This window comes from Protopterus annectens, chromosome 6.part1 (genome assembly GCF_019279795.1).
Source record: "Protopterus annectens isolate FY-2018-M chromosome 6.part1, PAN1.0, whole genome shotgun sequence".
Lineage (NCBI taxonomy): Eukaryota > Metazoa > Chordata > Ceratodontiformes > Protopteridae > Protopterus > Protopterus annectens.
The window spans coordinates 274,937,112-274,956,578 of NC_056738.1; the positions used below are offsets into that span (position 1 = coordinate 274,937,112).

Below are 19,467 nucleotides of genomic sequence, written 5' to 3' on the forward strand. Positions count from 1 at the left end.
TTTTTCTTTGCGTTTCTTGTGAACTGCGGTAGTCGGATGGCTGCCCGATGACATCATGTAATTAAATCTTCTGCCAAAATAGTGAAATGCAAAATCGTACTGATGCTTAATAGTGCATTGGTTAAATCTAGCACAAAACCGACAATGAGCAACGTCGTAATCAGGGCCTAGGCAAGGAATACAGTAAGAATGGAAGTCCTTATGAGGTATTTGCTTCCCACAAGAAATACAATTATTAATTTTTTCTGATATCGGTCTAGAGCAAGAAAAAAGTTTCCCCAATGGGGTACTTAGCTTTTAATGAAGACTTCGGATCTGAAATTCGAACACGAAAATCTCAGGAGTCGGCTGACCTGCACTAGCGAACTGCTTTTGCTTCGGGCACCGCGTGACAAGAAAGACTGAAGAAAATGGCATCGGCTGCATCTTTTATACCCCTGGTGCACTGACGTCAGGGAGGAGGTGACAGCAACCGACGCCGGACCTAGACTTTGGAATTCAGGCCGATTGCGGGTAGCCTGCCAGCAGGATAACCCAATTGTAATGACTGCAACAGTGAAATACGATGAACATCATCACTTTTTTTTAAACTTTAAAGCATGCATACGACTCAAATGTACAGATTTTTGCAGAATGACCAGATTTCTGTCTCATTTTTTGGTGTGTTCCTCATAAAATTTGTGTTTTTTGGGTAAATCATTGAGGACTGAAATCTCTAAATAATGACATGGATTTGAGTTTCAGACTTCATTTCCTTCAGAAAATGCATGCCAACACAAATCCTGTTATTCTAACAATTTTTTTATGTTTATAACAGCAATACTTAATCTAAAAAAAAACGCAAAGGTAAAGAGGTAGCGTTGTTGCCTCGCAGCAAGAGGTTCTCCTGTTCGATTCCCGTCTGGAGTGCCTTCTGTGTGGAGTCTGCATGTCCTCCCTGAGGTCGAGTTGTCTCCGAAAGACATGTGTAAATGGGCATGTCTTCGCTGAAGGTTGGGCTTCAGGCTGGCAACTCGGCACCATAAAAATCTACTGCCAATCATTAGGGGACCGGAGTTCCGCTGTGGCGTCCCCTAACTGGGAAAAGACAAACAAGAGCAACACTTAATCTGTCTCTGCTTTTGGCCCTTTAACCCCTCATTATTTTAGGCTTTGTCCAGATTTCTTGTGCTAAGAGGTTGCTATTCAGGGACAATATTAATCATTCACTTTATTGCAATATTCCTTTTTTGGAGTTGAAAGAAAAGCTGGCAATGTAAAATTCAGCAAATATTAACTTAAATGCATTTCTAAGCAAATTCACCCTTTAAGGAAACCAGCTCTTTTCTATTGTGAAGCAGCAATTTCAAATGATTATAATACACTAGTGCATGACAGGTGTGGTAGTTTTGACCAGGAAGAAGCAATATTTTGGAGTGTTTAGTGGGGCTTAGACAACCTACTTTTATCTGAGTAATTAATGTTCAATAAATATTTTGTTACATCTCAAAGATCATTACTCAAAATTCTTAGCTAGTAGAAGTTACTCATATGATTTGCTTTCTTTTATATAAATGCATGTTTGCTTATGTCTTATCTTAAGTGACAATTCAATGAAAGTGTTTAAAAAGTTAATTAAGCAGCCTTTGGCACCACAGCAAGCTGGTAATTTGCCTCAAATGCAGGTGACAGACACTGCTGTGCCCAAGCTGGTTTCTAAGACCACTCCCCTTTTCCCTAGATCCCACTGGTGTGGCAAACACATACACTATGGATTGGGGGGTTAATAATGTCCTCTGCAGCCATTGGAGTCCCCTTAGTGGGCAAGGGAGAACCACTTTTGTTAGTGTTGTGAGAAGGGGCAGAGAAAGTGCCCCTGCTTAACCAGAATGTTGTGCCCATCCCTAAGGAAGCTATTGCTGTCATTAAAAAAAAAGTGTTTGCCTTAATTTTCCTCTCAAAAAGAAACATTAAAGTAAACTTGCAGATTCTCCTGCTCCAGTTTCACTGAAAAGGAATAGTTTATTAAGTCTCTCTCAGGGCCTTGTTCAGGCTATTACCTTTCTTATCAGGTGGTTTCTGGTAAAAGAAAAATGATTCCTCTTTTCCTGAAAAGATTCAAGAAATTTAATCCAGGGAAGAATGTGACGGAACAGATGCAGTTTTTTCCCCTCAGAATTCTGATTCAGACTCAGACAAATGTTTGCCCTTATCAAAGCACTCAAACGTCAAAATCACCTTTGCTCCCCAGAATCATTTCAAGTTGTTAGGGACAATTCCACAGTGATGTGGTACATAAAGCAAGGGAGAACTAAGTCTTACCCTCCTTTGCAGACTAGACATGTTATTATCATGGAGCAAAACTGTGTGGCAGACAAACTGGGCAGGACAAAGTCAGACCTTCATGAATGGAAACATGATTCAGTTGTCTTCCCAATATCTGATCCATTTGTGGGGAGGAATTACAGCTGAGTGCAGAAATTATTCATTACAGCAGAGTGCGCCTCCAAGCATTTCTCCAGTTACCTCCTACTGTGCCTCTAGGCATCAGATATTGCTTGTTCACATTAACATTACTAATTCAAAACCGTGCTACATACAAGGTATCAATATATTTAATTTAGAAGCATACATGATGGTAAACACAACTGAATTGACATTTGACCTCTGTCAATGAGTATTTGCTAGAATTGTAAGGTGATAATTTCATTTTTTGAATGGTTCAAGCCACAACCACCGGGAGTTAAAGGTACACACTCAAAAGAGCTGTACTGGAGGGAATGAGATTTGTAATGTTTGACTGACAATGGCGGGATAGATTATAAGTGGTGTATAATGTTTGCAAATTAAAATATGCCAATACTGTTTGTTTTCATTTACATAAATGTATGATTGCCTATGTCACAAGTGATAATTTCATAAAGATTTCTTGTTAAAAAAAACAGGGACATTTTATACATCCAAACCCAAAACAACTTTGACTGCCTGGATCTTAGGGTCTTATTACCCTTTAGGTACCTGCTTACTGAAGATGAGCAGGGGTTACTAATGCGAGCAAGAAAGCCCTCTACTACAAAATCGTATATTAGCAAATGGAAAATGTTTTCTAGTTGGTGCCAATAACATAACCTGAACCCATTGAGAGTAGTTTTTCTCTTCTTTTACAAACTTTTTATGAGTTGCTTTTCTATTGCCTGTTTTACTCCTCTTTCAAGGTTCATCTGATTGCCATTTCAACATGTCTCCTTTTTCAAGGCATTCCCATGTCAACATGTTTTTGAAAGGGGTTTTGCATAAGAGACCTCCATGAAAACCAGTGGCACCTCCTTGAGACATTAATTGTGCGGTAGAGAAGCTAACACTTGCTCCATTTGGAGCAGCTCATCTGGCTGACTTGATGTTCTTAAGATGGAAAACAGTTTTACTGCTTGCTACACCGCTGCAAGAATATCTGAGTTGTAAAGATTTTATGGCAGGTCAATCTTGTTTCTTTGTGAATGAATCCTTTTTCTATACTTAAAGTGACATTCAAATTTGCTTAAAGCCAAACTATCCCTCTTCGTTGTTTTCTTCTCGAGCCAACATGGGGGAGAAAGGATACTTCATACCTTGGATGTCCACATGTAGTTCAGGTACTATCTTGACAATTGTTTTCAGAAATTCCAATCAGTTGTTCATTTCTTCTGAAGTTAAGAAGAAGGGACAACCTGTGTCAAAGCAGACCATTTCCAAATGGATATCTCGGGCTATTACCTTTGGTTATTCCCAGCACAACAAAAGTATTCCAGGCAGGGTCAAGCCATATTCTACCATGCCTTGGTTTCATCTATGGCTTTTTGAAAAGGGTTGAGTTATAGAAGTACTCTAGAAGCAGCAACTTGGTCCTCTGTGCAGACTTTTACAAAGCACTACAAAGCCAGATCCCTTCTACGTCTAGGTTAAGTTTTGCTATGACCATTCTCCAGGGACTCCTGGACCCTTCTTCTTCTACCTCCCAGATGTTCTAAGCTATGGTAATCTACCCATACATCACCACAAATCTCCGTACCACAGGATCCAATGAAGGCAGTCCCACAATTTGATGTAAATGCCAAAGTGAAGAAAACTGGGTTAATCCACAGAAAAAACTTTTCAGTCCACAAGACACGAACTCAAACGCGTTGTAATGGTAAAAACTTTTAATGACAACACAGCACGACAGTGTTCAGACTGTTCCACACAGAATGCAAGCAGAAAGATTTAGCGCTTTCATTTCCAAAACGAAGTTTCCTTCATTGGATCCTGTGGTACGGAGATTTGTGGTGATTATTGGTGAATTTTTTCTCAGTCATCCATTTTTTTATGACCCATACAGCGTAGGCTATTGTAGCAATGATCAATATGAAGAACATTGTACAGCTGTGTGAAAACATGGCAGTAGATGTTTATAGGTTCATAGGTTCATACTAGGCTATCTGCCCTGGGGCAATTATAAGCCTAGCCCGATTCTGTATGGCTTACGCCACCCCTTGATTTGAGTATACTGTGCCCTTTTTAAGGTTTAGTTTACTGTGCCTCTGTCTAATAGTGACATGGGAGTAATCCCTGGGACAAACCTATGATCCCCCATCCACCTATCGAGATTCTTCTTGAAGAGATTCAGTGAGGTGCTCTGCCTCACATGAACTGGAATTCTATTCCAGAGCGAAGGGAGCCTCTGGGATATGAACCTGTCCCTCCAGCAAGTTCTATTTATTTCTGTGCTGAGGTTCAAGTCCCTCGAGCGTGTGGCTCTAAGGGATTTAGATTTACTGAGGTGAAGCATGTCCATTAATTCTGGATTTGACATAGCTTTGTATGTCAGGCATAGATCGCCTCGAAGTAGGCGGTATGCAACTGAGTAGAGCTGGAGTTTTTTTAACCGAGCAGCATATGGCATCTGTTTGAGACCCTTGATCCTCTTGGTGAGATACTTTTGGGGTCTTTCTAATTGCTGCAGGCATCGGGTAAGGCACATCCCAAAAGGGGCACTGTATTCTATGATGGGCCTGATGAGGGATGAATAAAGGGGCACGATTACCTCTCTTGATCTAGATGTGAAACCCTTCGTGATGACGTGGGCTATGTAGAAGGTCTTTCTAACCACTTTGGCAATGTGGTTTTTAAAGGCGAGATTGCTATCAACTTGGGTCCCCAGGTCCCTAATAACTTTCTCTGTACTTAATAGGTTTCCGCCTATGTGGTAATTTGTGGGCACATTGTTTTTGCCAAAGGGTATGACTATACATTTTTTGGCATTTAGCTTTAAACCATGGCGCTGGCACCAGTTATCTGTCTCTGAGACCTTTTTGAAGGATGTTTGTGTCAGCTGGAGAGTCGATTATGGCGCCCAGTTTGCAGTCGTCTGTGAACTTGGTGAGCCATAGTCCTCCCACGTTTGCCTGTACCTCGGAAAAGTATATACCGAACAAGAGTGGTCCCAGGACAGAACCCTGTGGGACGCCTCTTGTGACCAGTTTCAAGTCTGACATGGCTCCACCAACTCTAACTCTGTGGGTTCTGTCTTTGAGCCAGTTTGTGACCCATCTTGTGACATAGGGGTTTATATTTAAGCTGGATAGCTTATCTATGATACCAGAGTGGAGTATTGTGTCAAATGCCTTTGCAAGGTCCAGATAGGCTGTGTGGACTACCTTCCCTTCATCAATGGCTTTGGTGACTGTTTCGAAGAAGTCAACCAGGTTCAAAAGGCAGGATCTGCCCTTGACAAAGCCGAACTGGGTAGGATCTAGTGTCTGTAGGTCCCCAATGTCTTTGTTTATGAGCTCCATGATGATCCTCTCCATAGCCTTGCAGACTAAGCTAGTCAGGCTTATGGGGCGATAGTTTCCAGGGTCCGTAGAGGCTCCAACTTTGTGGAGTGGGACCACTGTTGCTGTACGCCATTCTGTGGGCACATATCCTGTAGTGAGGCTGAGATTGTATAGCTGTTTTATTTGAGGGATTAGTTCCTCTTGGAGTTCATGTAGGACGCAACCTGGGACGCCATCTGGTCCCATGGAAGCAGTGTTTTTTGCTTTGGAGAGGGCAGCCTTCACCTGAGCATCAGAGATGTTTGGGAGGCAGCCCTCTGCCGGGATAGATACTTGCTCTTTTGGGGAGGGGTGGAGAAGTTTGCACTGAACCTGTCTGCCAGGATATTGGCGATGTCTGTGGGTTCAGTGTATTTTTTGTCATTTAGAATCAACTCAGAACAAGTCTGGGAGTTGCATCCCAGGTTCCTAACATAACTGAAAAAAGCCTTATGATCGTCTTTGGTGTCCTGTGCAATTTTTCTCTCGAAGCTGGCCTTGGAGGATTTTATAAGAGATTGTAATTTTTTGCTAGTACTGATCAGAGATGCCTTCCCCATTAGGGATTTTGCTCTATCATGTAGTAGCTTCCTCCTTCTGTTGTACAGTTTATTTATGGCAGGGTCCACCAGACTGGATGCCTGCCTTTGGATGATTGGGTCTTGGTTTTGTTTGGGATAGCATGATCCATGCATTCCTGGAGATGTCCGTAGAATGCGTTTATATAGGATTCTGCAGTTTAGGCCATAGTTTCCACTGGCCCTGGGGCCTTGAAGGATTCCACTTCGGTTTTGAGAAGTGAGAAGTTCGCTTTTGAGAAGTTTTTCACTGTGGTTTTCTGGGCTGGGGGTGGGGTCGGGATGTGGACATCCAGTGAAATTAATTTATGGTCTGATCTTACCAATGAGGGATATACTTCTTTTGTGGAGCATAGAGTCCCCATGTTGGTAATAATCAGGTCTAGTATGTTGTCCCCTCTTGTGGGAGTGGTGACTAGTTGTTCCATAGCATTTGAGTTTATAATTTCCAAGAACCTTTGGGCTAAGGTGCTGTGGCTTGAGTAGTGCTCCCAGTCAATGTTTGGGTAGTTGAAGTCGCCCAATATAATGGTGTTCGGAGAGATCTTCATGTTCTCCAATGTTTTCAGGAAAGCTGAGTGGGATTCCTGACTTTGAGAGGGTGGTCTGTAGGATGCTATAAAGTGAAAAGCAGTCTTGCCCACTGTTAGCTGCACATGGATGGTGTCCGATACTTCGTGCAATGCCACTAATCTGGAGGTGTGGATATCCTTGATAAATATGGAAACTCCCCCTCCTTTTGTGGTTCGATCCGGGTTTTGGGGCCGAAAAGCATGATATGAGGTATAGCCTGGTAGTGCTGGGGTGCTCTCTGGAGCCTTGAACCAGGTTTCTGTCACTGCACAGATATCGATGTTCTCCATACTGAGGGGAGCTTTGAGTGCATGCATCTTGAGGTTAAGACTTCTGGCGTTAAGCAGCATTACCCTTAGTTTCTTGTTCCTTGTGCTGTCTATGGGGGTGGGTTTGACTTTTGAGCCTTGCCTAAAAAAGGCACTATGGAGGTGGCAAGAGCCTTTGCCAATATCCAAAAGCCCAGTGGTGACAGGTGCAAGCCGTCCCTAGCGAAGCAACGTGGCTTGTCGAGCATGTCATCCCAGGCTAACAGACACTGGATCCCCTTTGAATGACACCAAAATTTTAGCCAATTGTTAAAATCGATCATTTTGTCTTTGTACTGTGCCATCATTCTAGGTGAGGGTAAGATGCTGCTCAAGGTTTGAATGATCACTGCTGCAGTAGCCACTCCCTCTCTCTTTTAGTGTGTTTTTATGGCACTGTGTGGGCATTTTTTTTTCTTGTTGTTATTCCTAGCCATGTCTCCTCAGGGCTCAACCTCCCTCTCTCAGTTATGAAAGCTGTGAAGGTTTTGGCACCCAAACCTGTTTTTTTTAGCCAGCTCAGCTCAAGCTAATGGTATGGGTGAGTGGAAGGTGCCCTGAAGCCCTGCAGGGTATAAAACCTATAGCTTACTGCAGCAGGGATCATTTGAAAATCTACTGGTACAGTAACTTTACCTACACAACTGTACTGTTCTACAACCCAACATGTTTACATGCAAATTTGCATTTTATTTCAGTACTACTTTCTACAGTTGAAGTACTAGTTGGACTGAAAACTCATAATACAGATTTAAGTAGCAAAGTCTGTAACTGTGACTATGAGTGTGTTCTTTTAATCAAACGCAGAAACCAGCATTTATTATCCCCAGCACGCTGGGACATACCAGAAGAAGCAGAAGCATGGACTCAGATTTAAGTCTATTTCTGACTATAGTTCTGACAGCTCAGTGTATCATTTTTATTCTGAATTTGGAAATGGCCAACCTACCTTCACTACATCCATTTTCATATATAAAGTGTACACTAGGCTGTAATGCCCAAATAACAGACAGACGCTAGAGTTTAATGATGCCTATTAAAATTTCTGTCCTCCTTTCATTTACTCATGCAGGTTTTTAGCAAACAGGCAGTCTTTTCTGAATGGTACACTCAAAGGCCATGCGTTCAGATGAAAGTATATGTCCTATTTACACTTGGAATGGGATGATGAGAGACAGTAATTTAATTTATAATTTTAATATGAAATTTACTTGAAATTATTCTTAATGCAACAACAGTTGGCCATATATACAGCTATTCAACACATACCATGTGTGTACAAATTTTAAGATAGTTAACAGTAGATGAAAAAAGTAAAAATGCCCTTTTCAGGTCACTACATGCCTTTGGACCTCTGCCTCCCTCCAGCCGTCAGCATCTTCCGACACTTCTGCTGCTAAAACCTTCATCATTGCACTACCTTATCTAGGTCACATTCTACAACTTGTGACTCTCTCCATTACAGCCCTTTGTGTTATTAATAGACAAACAGACTTTCTAGTTTGGTGTTACCTACATCACACAAGAAAGTAACTTTACATTGCCTCCACACTCATCTTATCCCAGTACACCTAGCCACAGCATCTCCTGTGTCCATCAGATTGTTTTCTACTTTCTAATGAAATATTTTTTTGTACTTACCTCTTCTGTTAATTACATGCCACAGCTAATTTCTCCCAATGGAATGTCACATCTGCCATAGCAATACAGGAACAGCCATCCAGATTTTGAAAGTTTACCTTCCTCTCGGAAGTACTGCTTCAGAGTATTCACTGAAATAAAAAGTGGATACAGTAAAAAATCACTGAAATAAACAGTATGGTAGTGAAAGTTGGCAATATATGTACATCAGACCAAAGTCCTCCATCAAATAGAATAATAAAAGCTCATATAAATCAACAAATGTATAATTAAAAGTGACTTACAACAGCAGCCATAACCGACACTTTCTGTGGGCAGCATTTTCTGGTATTTCAGAACTTGGACTCCAATGATTACAGATTTGCTAGTAATATGGCAATCTGACTCCCACCCTACGTCTAAACATTTCTTTATAAACAATAACTTAAACGTCTGTACATCTGATGTACTCTGTTTTCATGTACATTTCTAAATACTTATCACAGAGATAATTAAAGCTTTTTCGTTAGAAAAACTGCAAACATATTAGAGCTTCTAAGGTTTTGAGCACAATTCTCAGCTGCAAACATTGTAAGAAGGATATAGGGCAAAAATATGAGAAAAAAATCAGACACATTCTGCAGAAATTGGGACAGTTCAGAGCTATGCTGCCAGGTGGGTGATTCAGCATAAGGAAACAAGTGCATTTTGCAGCAATCTCTAAAAATATATGCTGATGTTGTGTCATAGCTTAAAATTATATTTCAGGGGGTTTCCTTTACTATACAAGGTGGAGCCCAATGGATGATTAGCAGATAAATATTACAAGAGTTTAGGGATAATGCCTGGCAGTTTATCCCAGGACTGACATAAAGGAAAAGGATGAACAAGAGCTGGTGACATACAAGAGACAGGCAGATATTCCAGAACTGGATCCCAGGCAGGCAGACGTAATGTTAAGGAGAAATCCCAAAAAAAAAAAAAAAAAAAAAAAGTTAAATGAGACTCTGATCTGCAACTAAGGGGGAAATCCCAGGGGCAGATGGGCAACTGGTTGAGTTATAGAATTGGACAGGGAGCCATTTTTGATGGAATTACAAAATTATTCAGTAAAGTATTGCATGTTAAGACGGTTTCACATTCATGGAAGAAGACCATGATGGTGTTAATTCACAAGCCAGACAGTTGGCTCCTACATGCCAATATCAGCATGGAACCATGACTATAAAATCTTGTGGCTACTTTGGCAAAAGGATTGGGGAAGTACGTCCCACAGTTAATAAAAGATGATCAAAGCGGGTTTGTGGGAAGAAGGCAAACCTTTGATAATATCACAAGAGCCTTGCTTATGATAAAGAATGCCCAACATGAAAGGAGGAGGTGGTAATGTGAGTCTAGATATTGAAAAAGCTTATATAGAGTAGACTAGAGATACCTGCAAAAGGTAATACTGAGAATGGGATTCACATCTCAGTTTGCAGAATTGCTATTAGAAAGACATAGTGGAACCAAAACAAGCGTTAAGACAGCACACAGCCATTTGGACTCATTTGTAATCCAAAGGCATACCAGGTAAGTGTGCACATTGCTAAATACCTAGAACTACACCAGGTTATAGAATGGGGATTATGGAACACAAAGTGGCCACATATGCAGATGACATCCTGGAGAACCCCTAGTCAGATATGCAGAAGATAAATAAGATTTTTGGGAAGCTTTCAGAGTACAAATTGGAAGAACTAAAGCAGTAACAATTAATGATATCCCCAGTACATGTTGGAATTATTCATCCCCAGACCTGGAAAGAAAACTACTTTAAATATTTAAGGTTTTGGATATATGATTCTGGGGAACAATGTGCCTACAAACAACAAGAGAATAAATAGGTTGAAAAAGGTAATTCTAAAACGGAAAATACTCCTGTGGCATATTTTCTGCTTTCCCTATGTTTATATCTGTTGCAAACATTTATGGAACATTTTTACACATCAGTTACTCCTCACCTTGGAAAACTTGGCAATGGACCTCTTATGGGAAGGTATGAGGCTTAGAGTTTCTAGGGAAAAACTAACTATGGTGAAAGATTTAGGTGGATTAGAACTCCCAGACCCAGAAAGATGTTTGCAGTTGGTAAAATACATAAATTCATGCAGCCACAGATGGATTCCTACCGAGCTCAGTGGGAGAAAATGATGCAGAGGACCCCCTGAGGGGTTGTGGGAAAGAGTAGGGACATGCAGAAGGACAAGTGAGTGTGCAGACCAACCTTTGCTGCCCTTAGGAGAAACACTAAAAATGTTCTACTCAAACCATGGCCTTTATATTTAATACCTACAGCTGTTCAAACACATGACTCCCACAGGAGGAGTCATTTAGAAACTGGAGAAAGAAGGCAACTCCATTGAGATTTTAGGAACAAGATCAGACAGTCACCAAGTTTAAAGATAGGGGCAAGAGTATTAAACTGTTAGAAGAAAATACAAAACAAGTGTTGAGTGAAAGAGATGGCCTAGCTAGACCATATATCTCAGACAAAAGAAAATCCAACTAATGGGACTGTAATGGATATAACTTCCAGAAATAAGTTTAGATATATTATGCAATATAATGCACATATCAATCGAGTTAAACAACTTAGAAGACAAAATTGCTCGATATTATGTACATCTGATGTGGTTAAAGAAGTCGTAGGTTCATCACCTAGTTTTGCGTTTAGGAAATATAGGAATTTGAAACAACAGCTCTGTTATAAAGACCTACAAATGTGCTTTAAGAATGTTATAATAAAAACTAGAAATAGCATGCCTTGCTATGACTGCCAGTTTTGTCACTATGTAAATAAGAAAAATATTTTTGTACATCCTAATACAAAGTAAGACATTTTATTTTCACACGTTTGCTACTTGTAAAACCAAGAATGTGGTTTACTTAGCCACCTGTGAAAAATGGATTTCATTTTACGTTAGAAAAACCAACAGGATGTTAAAAGAAAGAACAGCCCAACACATATCTAACATATATGGAGGTAGAGAGTAATGCCTCAGCTAAACATAACATAAGCTCAGATAAAATGCATAGTTTTACATTTAGGGTAATAAAAATCATTGTAAGAAGTATTAGAGGAAGGAATATTGTGTTGAATACTGATAATGTTGAATACAGATGGATTAATTACTTTCAAGCAGATGTGCCCTCTGGGTTGAATGATACTGTGAGTTTAAAACCTGTTCTTAAGAGAAGGTCTCTTTTTCCATGAAACAAGCACTTCATTGTTTTAATTAATTTATTGTTGCTGTGCTCCTGTTGGTATGAATTTGTTCATGCAGTGTGTGTGTATGTATGCATATATATATATATATATATATATATATATATATATATATGAAAATGTGTTTTAGTATGATTTTAAGGGTCTACTTTAGTAGACCGAATGCTCACTTACCCGACTGTCAGATCGCCAAGACGAAAAGGCTGACAACCGCAGAACACCGACATCCTGCTACACCGACTTTCTACTGCAGGTAAGTAACCACTTGGCCACCCTGTTGAACTTTGCCCCCTTACCCCCACGGTAGTGTGATCTTGGAGATGGTATATTTAGTTAGGGGGCGTGGGGGGGTGCTGCTCCACATAGGGGGGGTGATGCCCCCCACATGGGTGGGTTTACTTTCCTTTGGTTTTAATTTTTTTTCAAAATGGCCAAGCAGTTACTTACCTGGAGTGGAAAGTCAGTGTTCTGGGATGTCATTGTTCTGCGGTTGTCGGTCTTTTTGTTTCTGCGATTTAAAAGTTGGGTAAGTGAACTTTCGGTCCACTAAAGTAGATCAGATTTTAAAGGACTAAAGAAGAGTTTTAAAGGACTAAAGAAGAGTTTTATCTCAAAAGCTTTGCTACTAAACTTATTTTTACATCACTTTGTGAGTTCCTCAATCTTAACTCGGAGAAGGTGATATGTTTGAATATGAAGATGTGACAACAGCAGCCAAAAGTTCAAGGATATGTATATACCCATTGTCAGATATGCTTCTACTAGTTGCTTTATGAACTGATGGGAAGGTGAAGCAGTCTGATATGAGAGGCCTCATAAGTAAGGTCCATAAAGCGTCGAGTCAGACAGACAAGAGGAAAAGCCTCCAATGGAAAGACGCACGAGATGCGGAATTATAAACACAGGGACTGAGGCATCGTGGTGGAAGCTATGTCAAATGGCCAGGCACTAAAAACAAAAAACAAAGCAGGCAATTTAGAATATTTGTGTGGAACTGTCTCCACAAATATTTTTACATCCAGCTAGACTGAATCATATTTTCCTGAGGTTAGTGAGATGCGTTAGAGATATAAGGGACAAGAAAGGTATTTGGAAAAGTATGCTTTAGGGATGCTCTAGCCTTGCTGGCTTTACAGTCCAACTGCAGGAAATGGTTACACCAATATTCAAGACGCAAATAAACATTACTGACAGGATGTTATTTTCAGGACTAGACAAAAGGTGGATCTTAGCAACAGGAAAAATGTGCTGTTGTTTTGATTATGACTGCAGCTAAAAACAAATGGAAGTCCCTCAATGTGCCAAAGATACAGACAATAAAAGTTATCCTGAAGGGTTTAATGAGCAGGGAAAGACCTACACTTGAACATAAACAGAAGTGAGCCTTCCTGGACAGAGAGAAAGAGTCGGGCATTTCAGAGACAATACAGTGGTTAGAACAGATATAGGAGCCTAGAGGGAAAGGTTCATATCAAAAATAAAGGGAATGAGAGAAGGTTTTTATTAAGAGGCTGACCATCAGACTCAAGTGCTATAGAAGGAATAAGTCTAAGGTCTGGATTTTTTAATAGAATAAACCCAAGTATTACAGGATTGCTTATGAGACTGAGATCCCTGGCCAGGGGAAATGGAATTTAGAAATGTAAATATAGTTTATAAATTTGAATTAAGAAGTGGTTACTAAAGTTTAAAAAATCTCACAATCGAATAAGTTGTACCCAAGAAAAACTGAGTTATAAATAAAGTTTTTAATATGAAAAAAAATAAAGTGGGGAGTATTTATTTCTCATGGTCAAGAGAATGACCAATATTTGGAAAAAGAATTTAGAGATATCTCTTATTCTACTCCAGTACAAAAACAAAGCAGCCTTCTAATTTAGGTTTACAGCCAATAACTTTCTCAATTTCAAAGAATATCCCAGACAAAATTTCAACATGAAAAATCCCATGCAAATCTGGCCTACCTTATAATACTCACCAATATATTCAATGGGTTAACGATCTAAGTTACAACTTCCAGCTATTCAGCAGTAACCTACTATGCATAAAGTGACACAACTTGTGCAAAATCTGTATTGCACCCTTGACAAAGTACAGTTTTGTACCTACCATAAATGTAGATGTCCGATAGGAATGCATCTGAGGTCATTACAAATGGGTTGTCCTGTCGTCAGGCAGCCCTTCGGTCGGCCGGATTCCAAAGTCTGGGTCTGGCCTCGGCTGGTGTCGCACTTCACCCGACGTCATAGCTGCAGTTATTCGGGTATAAAGGCATCAGCCGACGCCATTTTCCTCAGTGTTTCTTGCCCCAGATGCCAGGTGCCCTCTTGGAAGGCTAAATTTGGATAAATGCCAATGATTCCAAATAGTAGAGAGCAAACACAAAAAATAAGCATGTATGTACATATATACAAACAAATACACCATAATAGATCCCCCCCAAGCTAGCTGAAGGCTGGCAAATACCCTAGGAGTACCTCAGAGGGGAAGGTGGGTGGGTAATCCTGACTGCAGATGCATTCCTATCGGACATCTACATTTATGGTAGGTACAAAACTGTACTATGTCCTTCAAGGATGCATCTGCAGTCATTACAAATGGGTAGAATACCATAGCTAAACAAGGAGAGGAGGAAAGAGTATAGATTATGGTGTAGCTAGGATCCCTTGCAAAACAGCAGTGGCAAAACCTGCTCGGGATCTAGAGTATAAAGGTAAATTGTAATGCTTGGCAAATGTATGCACGGAGGTCCAAGTAGCAGCCTTGGTAGCCACTCCTCGTAAGAAAGCTGTGGTAGTGGCTGTAGCCCTTGTGGAGTGAGGCCTGATGTTCTCTGGGGTTTTCTTTCCATGGTAGGAGTAACAAAATCTAATGCAATTTCCTATCCATTTGGAGATTGTCTGTTTTGAAATTGGTTTTCCTTCCTTTCCTCTGGCATATGCTACCAGAAGCTGGTCAGTTTTTCTATTGGACTTAGTCCTGTCCAGGTAGTAGCGTAACTGTCTGTGTACATCCAAGGTATGCAAAAGTCTTCCTCCCCTGTTCTGTGGGTTTGGGAAGAATGTAGGTAGGTGGATAGCCTGATTTAATGACACTCTGGATACCACCTTAGGCATAAATGAAGGATTTGTTCTCATGGACACTATCTTGATGGAAGATCAGGAAGGGTTGCACTGCCATTAATGCCTGTAGTTCAGAGAACCTTCTTGCTGAAGTTATTGCCAGCAGGAAAGCAGTCTTCCAGGATAAGTATTGTAATTCTGCTGTTGCTGCTGGCTCGAAAGGAGGAAGTGTCAATTTTTCTAGCACAAAGTTCAAGTCCCATGCTGGCAATGGTGGTTTCCTGGAAGGTTTTACATTTTTAATTCCTCTCAGAAACTGTCTGAGCAGGGGATGAGAGAAGACAGGAGGATCCAAGCTGTATTGTGCTGAAATAGCTGCTGCATGTATCTTGATGGAAGAATAGGACAGGCCTGTGTGGAAGAGCTCTGCCAAGTACTCTAGGATGTTGGCCATGTTTACCAGAGTCACATCTTCTCCCTTTGCGGTACTCCAAATGAGATATCTTTTCCATTTTGCTGCATAATTCTTTCTTGTTGAAGGTCTGCGAGCCTCCAGGATTATGTCTTTAACCCTTTGGGATAAAGTTGGGTTATTTTCTGTTATGTAATGTTCCAGGCAGTTAGCTGCAGAGTTTTCAGGTTTGGATGCAGGATGTTGTAGTTGTTCTGTGTTAACAGTAATGGGATTAGGGGTAGTGTCCATATTTGTTCCCGAGACATGCTCCTCAGCAATGGGTACCAATGTTGTCTTGGCCAGTCTGGAGCTATCAGGATGATCCTTGGACGGTCCTCTTTGATCTTTAGAAGCACCTTGTGCATCAAAGGAAGTGGTGGAAATGGGTATGCTGTCAGGTTTTTCCAACTGAAAGATAGGGAGTCCACCTTCCAAGCAAGTGGGTGGTACGTCCTTGTGCAGAATTTCTTTAGCTGGTGATTGAATGGGGATGCAAACAAGTCTATTTGTGGTAATCCCCATTCCCTTGTGATGGCTTTGAAGATGTCCGGATGAAGCATCCATTTGTGGGCATCTGTGGTTGTTCTGCTTAATATGTCTGCTAGAATGTTTTCTTTTCCCGGTACAAAAAATGGCTTGTAACTGAATGTTGTAGCTCAGGGCCACATCCCATAGGTCCAGTGCCAGCCGGCATAGAGGATATGAATGGGTGCCTCCCTGTTTGTTGATGTACCACATGACTGTGGTGTTGTCTGTCCTTATCATCAACTGACCTTCTTGGAGAAATGGTCTGAATGACTGGATTGCCAATTTTACTGCCAGCATTTCCTTTAGATTTATGTGTAGGCGCAGTTGGTCTCGAGTCCATAAGCCTTGTATGCACTTGCCCAGCATGTGTGCCCCCCAACCGAGGTCTGAGGCATCTGTCGTGATGGTTTGGCTTGGTTGGCTTTTGCAGAAGGGCAATCCTGCGTTTGATTGACAGGCCTGAGCCCACCATAGGAACTCTTGTTTCAGGCATGGGATTATTGGGATTTTGGTTTCTAGGCTGTGCTTGTGTTGGGACCACAAATTCCTTAGGTACCCCTGTAGCTTTCTCATATGCAGTCTGGCATGAGGGACCAGAATTATGCAGGATGCCATGAAGCCTAGAGCTTGCAGTACTTTTCTTGCAGTTAGGTGGTTCTGCTTTGTTAATGCCAAGAAGTAGAGAGGTAGTTGTTCTTTCTTTTCTGCAGTTAGGAATGCCATTTGTTTTAATGTGTCCAGCTCTGCACTCAGAAAGGTTATTCTTTGTGATGGAATCAGCCTTGACTTTTTTATATTGACTGTATATCCCAAGGCTTGCAGCAGGTAAATGACTCTTTGTAAGTCTTCTGCTAGCTTGCTTTTGTTGTCCGCTTGTATCAGGCAGTCGTCCAGGTAGGGATAAATTTGGATTCCCTGAAGTCTGCAATGAGCAATTACTGATGCCAGGCATTTCGTGAACACTCTGGGCGCAGTAGATAAGCCAAAGGGCAATGCTGAAAATTGATAATGCTCTGATCCTGCAAGAAATCTGAGGTATCTTCTGCAAATTGGTCTTATAGGGACGTGCAGGTATGCCTCCTTGAGATCTAGAGTTACCAGCCAAGACTCCTTGCCCAGCATGGGAAGAAGCTGCTGTAGGGTCAGCATTTTGAATTTTGGAACAATAAGGAATGTGTTTAAAGCGGACAGGTCTAGAATGGGTCTCCATTTGTTTTCTTTTCTTGGTACCAGGAAGAGTCTGGAGTAAAATCCCTTTCCTTGCTCCATAGATGGTACCTTTTCCACAGCTCTCATTCTTAATAGGTGAGATATTTGTTTTAGAGCTTCTGTCCTTTGAGTAGGTGTTAGGTTTGGCATTCCTCTCTTCCCTGGTAGAGTATGGAAATGGAACCTGTAACCTTGGTCTATAGTTTGCAAAATCCATTTTTCCCTTGTGATGCAATGCCAGTTTTTTGAAAATAAGGTTAATTTTCCGCCTAAGGGTGCTTCTAGTTGTTCCCTGGTAGGCGGTGCCACTGTCAAGTCACTGTGATTGAGGTGTTGTAGTGGTGGTGGCTGCATCCGTGCCTCGCTGGTTGTTACCTTGCCATTGGCGTCCCCTGTAGGCACCCCTGGATTGGTTTCTGCCTCTTGAACGCCTATTCCTGCCTCTCTGAGCCTTTGAGGAGTCCGGAAAGGACCAATTCTTGGAGGGCCAGTTCCTGCTAAACCTTGGAGGTTGAACCTGTAAGAAATCTTTCACCGTTTGTACAGATTTCGCCTTCTCTTCCATCTTTTTTAGTACCTGCTGAGCAGGGGAACCAAATAAATTGACCTTGTCCATGGGTGCATCCAAAAGCTTTGATTTGACATGGTCTGGTAATGCCTGTTCTTTCAACCATGCATGTCTCCTGATAACTGTGCCAGTCATGGCTGATCTAAAGGAAGCCTCCAGTGCATCATAGCCACATTTTAAAGAATGGTTACTAACCTGCTGTATGTTATGTACCATTTCCTGAACATATTTTTATCTAAAGATTCTTCAGAGGAAAGCTTTTAGTTAACTGGTCAAGCATAAACTCTTGATATTGAATCATATGAAATTGGCAGTTCAAAGCCCTAGCTGACAAGGTAGCAGAAGTGTAAACTTTTTTACCCCATCTCTCTAAGGACCTGGATTCCCTTTCAGAGGGGAGGGGGTTTTTAGCAGAAGTAGCAGCTACAGCTTTAGGGCCCTGGGCGATAGTCTCTGGATCTGCAAAAGGAGCCTTGTATAAATGGTGATGAGTGTCCGGGACCCTGTAGTACCTATCAGGCTTAGCAGGAGCCGGAGGTAATGAATCAGGAGCAGTGCAAGCATCATTAAATGCATCATCTACAACAGAAAGAACTGGAGGTATAGCTAGAGACCTATGTTGTGGCAAATGTAGAAAGGTTCTAAGCCTTTTTCTGGAGTCTGAGAAATCTTGGCCCTGCCACTGAAATTGTTCCCTCATAGCATGCAAGGTTTCCCCAAAGGAAAATTCCTCAGGTGGAGAGGCTGAAGGAATGGACTCTTCCACATCAGAGTCTTCGTAAGGAGAATAAGAAGCCTCAGGAAGGTCTGTATGTTCTGATTCATCAGAGGAACCATCAGTGGATACTGGTTCAGGGGGCTCTGCTCTAGGTCTCTTTTCTGGAGGTGGGAGAGAGGACCTGTCTGGATGAGGCTGGGATCCACGAATTAAAGAAATTAAATCCTCAGCCAAAGAAAGCATATGAGAGCTAGTGCTGGGCCTGTGTGAGGGGGATTTGGCAGGCACAGTTTTTGAAGCTTTGGCTGCTTTAGCCCTGGCAAAGGCCTTAATAGACATGGCTGCAGGAGGCCTAGCAGCTCCACGTGCAGGGGTTGAAATATCTAGGGGAATTGTGTCTGATAATTCCTGAGAAACCGCAACAGAAGGCTGGATTTCAGAAGCTGATTCTACCAGGTTAGAAGAGGCCTCGGTAGAAGGCATGGTTTCGGCTGGAGAAAGAACCGCTTGCTCGGTTTCGGCCGTAACCGAGACACTCGCGGTTTGCTTAATCGCGGTTTCGGCCGAGACCGTGGACCGCAAGTGTCGGTCCTTTTCTTTTCGTTTTTTGGAAATTTGCGTTGTCGGAGGATCCGACGGCATAATGTAGGCAAAATCAGAGCCGAAAATTTGTTCAGCAAACTCCGACCGGCGTCTAAGCGTCCGTCAGTTAAAAGAAGCGCAGGCTAGACAAGCTGCTACGTCGTAGTCTGGGCCTAAACAATGTATACA

General features: G+C 41.6%; 1 protein-coding gene across 3 annotated transcripts in view; it reads right to left on the bottom strand.

Annotated features, from left to right (window-relative positions):
• Positions 1-19,467, bottom strand: part of FAM126B (family with sequence similarity 126 member B) — a 1,024,500-nt gene that overhangs the window by 927,033 nt on the left and 78,000 nt on the right. For all 3 annotated transcript variants that reach the window (XM_044075704.1, XM_044075703.1, XM_044075705.1), the window contains exon 2: positions 8,911-9,041. The gene's annotated coding sequence lies outside the window, so the exon portion shown is untranslated. The remainder of the gene's footprint in view (positions 1-8,910; positions 9,042-19,467) is intronic.